Below are 7,403 nucleotides of genomic sequence, written 5' to 3'. Positions count from 1 at the left end.
CTTGCCTGTTGCTTTCCTTATATACCCAGTTGACTCTACCCGTGGAGTCAATTTACTCTACCTTCAGAGTCCTCGATGGAATCAAGAAATTTATGACTCTTGAGAGTCAGACTCTGTAATAGTTTGGCTGTTGACACCATGGAATGGAATATTCTCCCTTAAAGGGATGGTGGTTCAGCCAAAATTTCTTAATCCTGTCGTCTGACGATCGCCTATATATGGCATGAAAGTCAAAGTATTAAAAAGTCTTAGCATCCTTGGTCTTAGTCTCCTATTTCGGTAGGTATATATCCTACTTTGAATTTTTATCTTGATGTACATCCATATGTAGGCCTATCATTATTTTGTGCTACTTCCGAACTGTCGGGGTGACCCTGTAATAGAGTCATGCAGAGTGACTCTATAAATGGAGTCCAGCCACTACGCGACTCTATGTCTAAAATGACTCCATATTGGGAGTCCTGTGTAGAATCGTCAACGGTTACTCTTCCGCGGAGTCAAGAAATTTATGGCCGGGTTTATGGCTCTTCAAGGGAGTCAGATGACTCACAATATGGAGTCATTTGGACTCTGCTTTAGAGTCACCCTGACTCCAGTTTGGCTTTCAGTGGTAGTGATCGAAGTGGTATAGCAGCTCCTCTTCCATTCATTCCTTCTTTCTTTCCAGTATACATTGGTATATAGGCCTACGCCTACTTGTTTGTTTTGTGCCTCAAACAGTTTGCTCCGCCGTCCTTTTCTTAATATCTTCACTTTCAGTTAACGTAATACCGTATGCCATTTGCATCATTTATTACAACCATTCTTGGGCCCGTTCTTTGTTAAAAGAAACAAACATACAAACAAGCAAAAAAAACAACAACAAAAAAACAAAAAACAAAAAAACAGTAGGCCCAAATGTTTAAGATGATTTGTCAAGTGGGGCGACAGATTTAAAATAATACGGTATAGACGAATCCAACGAGCCAAGTCATGGTCAGGATTTACGGTCGGCCATATTTGGTTCCCCGCATGCACCAAACAGGTGTTGTGAGTGCCCAATTGGGTGGATTAAACCCGCTTAAAGGGACCATTGAAAGAAAATATTATTTGGTATCAAAATAAAGCCCATAAAATATAGAATCAATATCTAAAACAATTGAAGAACTAACTATTTTAGAAATAAAAATACAATAAAAACAACGTACTCGATTTACCCCCTTCCGACGCTACATCGCGCGTCATTTATCAAAAGTAGAAAATTGGGCGCTTTCCGGATGACGTCATTGTGGTTACGCGTTTCGAGTTGCGTTGACATTTTTGCCGGGATAATTTGACAACAGCGATCGCGATCTAAATATCAGATGCAATAATCATGATAATACAACCACTTATATAATTATTTAAAGGTCAAGTAAAAACAAAATACCAGTTGATTGTCCACATGTTATCAAAACGAGGAAGTGGAGGGCCTTTTTATTTATCATTTTTTTATATTTTTATATTTTTATATTATTTTTTTACAATGCAAATATTCCCGGACATTATTAGTTGTGTAACTTGTAGAGGAGCATGATAGGATCGTGGCTCCTGTTATTTGATGGTTCTCTGAGAGGATGATTAAAACAGAGCCTCTAAATTGAAATGCTTATTGGACAGAAGCAAATCTAAACAATTGACAATATTATTAACTTTTGAAACATTGAAAAAAGTTTTCCCTTATAATAAAGAAAATAGCATTAAACATTTCAGACTCCCTCAATGGCAATGCCATGCGAAAGGAAGCGGCCGGGCGGGGACGATCAATTGTCATTTTTTCATCATCATCAAGCATGCAGCTTCCTATTTTACTTATTCATAAATTCAACCATCGGTCAACATGACCAAGATATGATTCCGATGACTTTATGTAGGCCCTACATGGCATGTATAAAACCATAGAACTATAATTATGAGTAGGGCCTAGGCCTAGGCCTATGATATAGTGACGATGACGAAGGGAATATCGCCCAGATTTGCCGCAACACATAAATTGCAGATGATGTGCCGGCCCGAACACCTCCAATGAGTATTATTATTATAGGCCTATGTATTTTTTCCGTAGGGCCTACCTTAAAATATTCAAGAGATGACAATTGGTTAAAAAAGCCTTTTCTTCCATAAGTTAACCTTTAAAAGTGCTTATTTTCATACCCCAAATATGCCAAAGTAGGCCTAGGCCCTTTTATTTTGCAAATTTATTCCCCTAGATGCCATGTGTTATACGGGACACTTGCCAATATTATTTGAGCCGTTGGCAATGGGGCAGAAGCTGAACGGCAGATGAAGAACATGACATGCAAGCTGTTCTTGAAATAAATTACGAGGAGCGCCTACAAACATACATAGGCCTTTAAAAAGCCTATATGATACAAACATCAAATGGGAACTATTATAGGCCTACACTTATTTTAATCCATGGATGGTTAGGCCCGGGGTAGGCTATGCGAAATTGATGTCAGTCATTTCTAAAAACGAAATATCCAGCCAGGCGCGCTGTATTTTACAAGATTTACCCAATCAACATAAACTTTGTAACTGTAGGCCTACCTTTGATAAAAACGCTCGGACACTTTGCACTTTCAAGTTTCAGTGGGAGTTGAGATTGGATTAGGCCTATAAGCATTTCCGAAAACGCAAACTAAAGGCTCAGGCTGACAGTTAATATTGTTCATAGGGGCCTATGATTGTTTGGAGTGGCCTTTATATGTTCCTCTCGTGGTTCTTTATCTTCGAATTTGTTACTCGTTTTCATAGGCCTTTAGAAATAAATAAAAATAAATTTCGGCTTTTAAATAATAGCGCCTTTTTCCAGATCTCGGAGGGTTCAAAGCGCTGTAATTTCGCTGCCATGGTCATGATGTCGCAAATCTAGCTGCACTTGGATTGTAACATCCACCAATTATCTTTTCAGCTCCCCAAATTTCATTGGGTGAAGGAAGTTTTTGAACCTGGTCCCGTCCCATAAGTGTGTCTCAACACGGAGCGACCGTTTAGAAACAAACAAACAAACAAACACACTTGAATCACTCGCAATTCAGCTTCCAAACTTCGGAGTCAGGATCGGCTTGCGTTTTACTTAGGCCCGGCGGTTAACCTAGGCCGCACGCCCGGGAGGTAGGCTAATTAGGCCTGAAGAAATTAAGTGGCATGTCATTAACCCGAAACATCATTGCTTTCTCTTTCCTATCCTCACCAGATATTACAGAGGAAGTAAAGAGTTGCCTCAGTAAAAACAAATGATACTCTGAGTCTCTTGCAAAAGCCGAGCAGCTAGCACTGACAGCTTTGACTTTGTCAATATGAAGGCCTAGGCCTAACTTATGTTTCCCCGTTGTTGGCCAATTTTGTAGACCTAGCTAGAATTTATATATAGGCCTATCATAGTCATTGTAGCTTTGTAATGCCCGCTTAATATAGGCCTACTAGTTGTTAGGCCTAAAAGGCACAGAAAAGTTCATTGCTGTAAACACGTTCATGCGTTGGTTTAGGACCAAGTCTGGACTATGCAGTGTTGCCATGCAGCGGAAAGGATAACCATTTTGACGTCACAGGGGTTGCCACGTGTCTCTGCACATATGAATTGGGCGGAGCCACGCGACATTGGGCGCTTTGTCTTTATTTGCTGATTTGGGGGGTAAAATAAAGGAAAATTGCGTTTATCATTTTAGAAATGGATTCTATATGTTATTAGCTTTATTTTGACACCAAATATGTTTGTCTTTCAATGGTCCCTTTAAGGGTTTTCCGTCGTCACCCGATTCAACTTGACTATTGCGCCTCTTTTCAAAGCGTGCGTACTCCGCGTCGTGCTCGGCGTTGCGTTGCAGACATCGCAGGGAACGATGCGTGTTGTGCGTGTCAATGCTATTTTTGCGCACCGGCGATAACCAGGGACACAAAATAAAGAAAACAATGTTTGCTTTCGTAAGAAAGATGGCCGCTTAAATATAACATGTACGGTAGGCCTACAAACCAAATTTTGCCAGCGCGCTTCCACTGATACGGACCTGGACCCTCCCCGAAAGTAGGCTTACGACAGTAGGGTCCAATAGATGGTATGAAACGCACCACACGGCAAGTTTATAATCCAACATTTAAATCTTTAAAGCATTTTGTGTTATTGGGTAAAGACCTAGGCCTACTACGTGCACTGAATTCATAATGCATGCGATATAGACAACACCATCAAAACTATTCAATTTCAAATAAATGTGTCGTATACATTTACAAAAATAATATCATAGCCTAATAGGCCAAACGTTTTTCTACAGCTATAGGTAACCCAGTGTTTAACTTTGCTTTAATTGAACTGCTATGTGATATGAATCCACTTCGAGATAATTCCGTATTATATAGTTTTTGTGACCAAAAAAGTTTTCCTCTCGGTAAACGGCACTAAGCATGCTAAGTAAGTAGGCCTATGCCTATAATAATTGTAGGCCTATTATAGTCAAACACTTCCGGCCATGGTGTCAAACGCTTCGCTTGGTCGATCGAGTCAGGTGAACATGGTGAAAGCTGAAAATTCCTCACTTTGTGTAACTTGATAACTCTTTGGTCCAATATCTTTGCAGATTGCAGAACGGGAGTCTTTCTTACACCCGTTTATGACCAAAATACACCAAATTAGTAAGAATATTAAGGCATGAAGTCTTAATAATCGACATCATTAGAATAATTGTTCCTATTTAATATGGTAACTTCTTAGGTAACTTTTTTTACAGTGAAAACTTTCCTGCGTAAACAGACAATTCCTTTCTAATGGCCATATGCGTAAACGAACGCTTATCCGGCATCAGATCGCGCGTGTATACCAGCGCGTTGGTACGCACCAAAATATCCATGTACGCAATTAACTACGCATGGTGTCGCAGAAAAAATGCATTTTTGACCTATTTTGGTCAATTTACGCGAAAACAAGGTCCGGTACCCCCAATTTTTTTTGGCGCGATTTAAAGAGCTATTTCTTTTTCATAACATATATAAAATTTAAAAAATTTGATCGATACAATTTTTTTCTACAACGCAAAAGGTGGCATATTTTGGGAAAATTGCTGATTTTGCCATTGAAGTGTACAGAGATTTTTGGAAATGTACACCTCTTTTAAAACGGCTGTAGCTCAAAAGTGAGGTCCGGCACCCCCTGTTTTTTTTACTGATTTATTATCTACACATATTAATGTACAAAATATGTCAATTAAAAAAAATTTGGTCGATAAGTTTAGTTACGACGGTAAACCCTTAAAATTCGATATTAGATTCTTTTGTGTTGTAAACGGTCATCATTCTTTTGTCTACGTGTAACACGGGTGATAGAATGCAGTTTAAAATAAAATTTCAAGGCCGCATCATTTCACATTTTACTGAGATAGCTGGGTCCCCGTCGCGGCTATGGCTGCCATTGAGGAGTAGGAATGCGTGAAATTGGATTCGTCTATACGCCTAAGTTTCAAAAATAGAAAAAAAATGATTTTTGAGCCGGCAAACACGTAAATTTACCTCAGTTGCGGATATTTTACGCTCTCGAATGCGTACTGGTGTGCGTAGATAGCGCGCGATTATGTCAAAATGCGCAAAGACGTGCGTCGTTCGACTCTACAGTGCTCGCGGCCCGGGCTCGCGGTCACGAATATTTAATTTCTGTGACATTTTATATTTTCTACTTGATTAAAAATGGTTCGACGAACAAAATTTATCAAAAATATACTTGCTTTTATGTTACTTGTGGGAATATTACGATCTGCGCTGCAAGTTTTCAACATATCATATCATTCATTTTACGCCTCCGAAGCTCGATTTGTTCTGACAAGGAACATGAGGAGAGCATCTGAAAGAATTTTCCAAGCTTCTTCAACGCACAAATGTGAGTTGCTTTAAATTGAAAAATTAAATCTGGTTTAAAAAGGATTGAAAAATAAGACGAATAACAAAAATGTTCGTCAAAACAGTCAAAATCTGTCAATATTAATAGGGCTATCAGAGGGGCTATACTGAACATTTCATTATTATTTTTGCAGCTATTCGAAAAAAGTCTGATTGGTTTAGTGCCACATCAGCTTGTCCAGAATTCGACATTCCAGGTCTAGGTAAGTCTTTTATTTTAATTGAAACCAGTATTAATTAAAAAGCACTATATTTGTTGATTTGGTCAAAAAGACCAGTATCAGGGAAGAAGTACTGTTCAGCTGTTGGGAATAGGCTAGACCCTCAGTCTGGCATGCTGGGCTAGACCACAGACCCTGTGGCTAGACCTCCTCGTCACTGCTCATACTTCCCAAACACCACAAAAAATTGGAACCAGCTTCCTCAAAGAAAACTAGACATCAAAAAACCAACGCATTCAAGAACGAATTCCATATATTACCACAACACAGCTCAAAACAATTTATAAATCTTCTGGCGAACTGCCATTCCTCGCTTGGTCTCGATACTGGTATGTCAACTTGTCATGTATGTAAGCGTTGGAAAGGAAAGAATTTGAACAGAACCAGAACCCCCAGAACCAGAACCTAGGCCTACTATAGCATGATATACGTTCATGCCCGTTTGCTCTCGAGACACACACAAAAATAACAACAACAAAACAACAGCAACGTCATTTGACGTCAAGTCCAAATCCAAGAAAATTTACCGGATAGGCCTAGTACGATTCAGGTACATGGGGCACATTAAAGTCAATTTGATGTTCATCCACCACACGCGTCACGTTTCATTCTTTTGATTAGAACCCGGGATTAGAAGGGCATGACTTATTTCAATTGATTTGATTTGTTCGGGTTTGAAAACCCTGAATAACCCAAGAACACGAAGAAATCCTGTGGACTCAGAGTCATAAGCACCAGGATGGTTTGGGCCGATAGTCATTGGTTACTTTTCGAGCTTTCCATAAGGGAAAGTCAGGGTTATACTCTTCTCCAAACTGACTGGGAGTGGGAGCTACATGTGCAGACATATGCACACGGTTTAACGTCTCCTCCGAAGGACGAAATTCTCTCACTAAATACACCATGGGAGAGCGAAAGTCTGAATTTAATGTTCAGATGTTCCCAATTAAATTTTCCCCATGCAAGTCAATACCCCAGCAAATTTTCCACTGCCGGACAGGCCGGAAATCAGAACCCAGGATGCATCGGAATCGAAAATTCTAAGAGCCACGCGATCCTGGCACGCGGTGGTGGATATAACAACACAAATTCCTATCGTTGCTTCTTGTAATTGTTCAGTTAAATATTTGATCCCACATGTAATACTTTTCTAATCCGGTTTCCAAGAGATAGGCCTACTTGTGCCAATCGTTCAGACTTCAGAGAACTTGTTTATCTGATGACATTTTATTGCTCTTTTAACTCTTTTAACTTCTTCTTTTTAGTTCGCGAAAGAAA

This window comes from Amphiura filiformis, chromosome 20 (genome assembly GCF_039555335.1).
Source record: "Amphiura filiformis chromosome 20, Afil_fr2py, whole genome shotgun sequence".
Classification (NCBI taxonomy): domain Eukaryota; kingdom Metazoa; phylum Echinodermata; class Ophiuroidea; order Amphilepidida; family Amphiuridae; genus Amphiura; species Amphiura filiformis.
Note: the sequence above shows the minus strand (reverse complement) of the source record.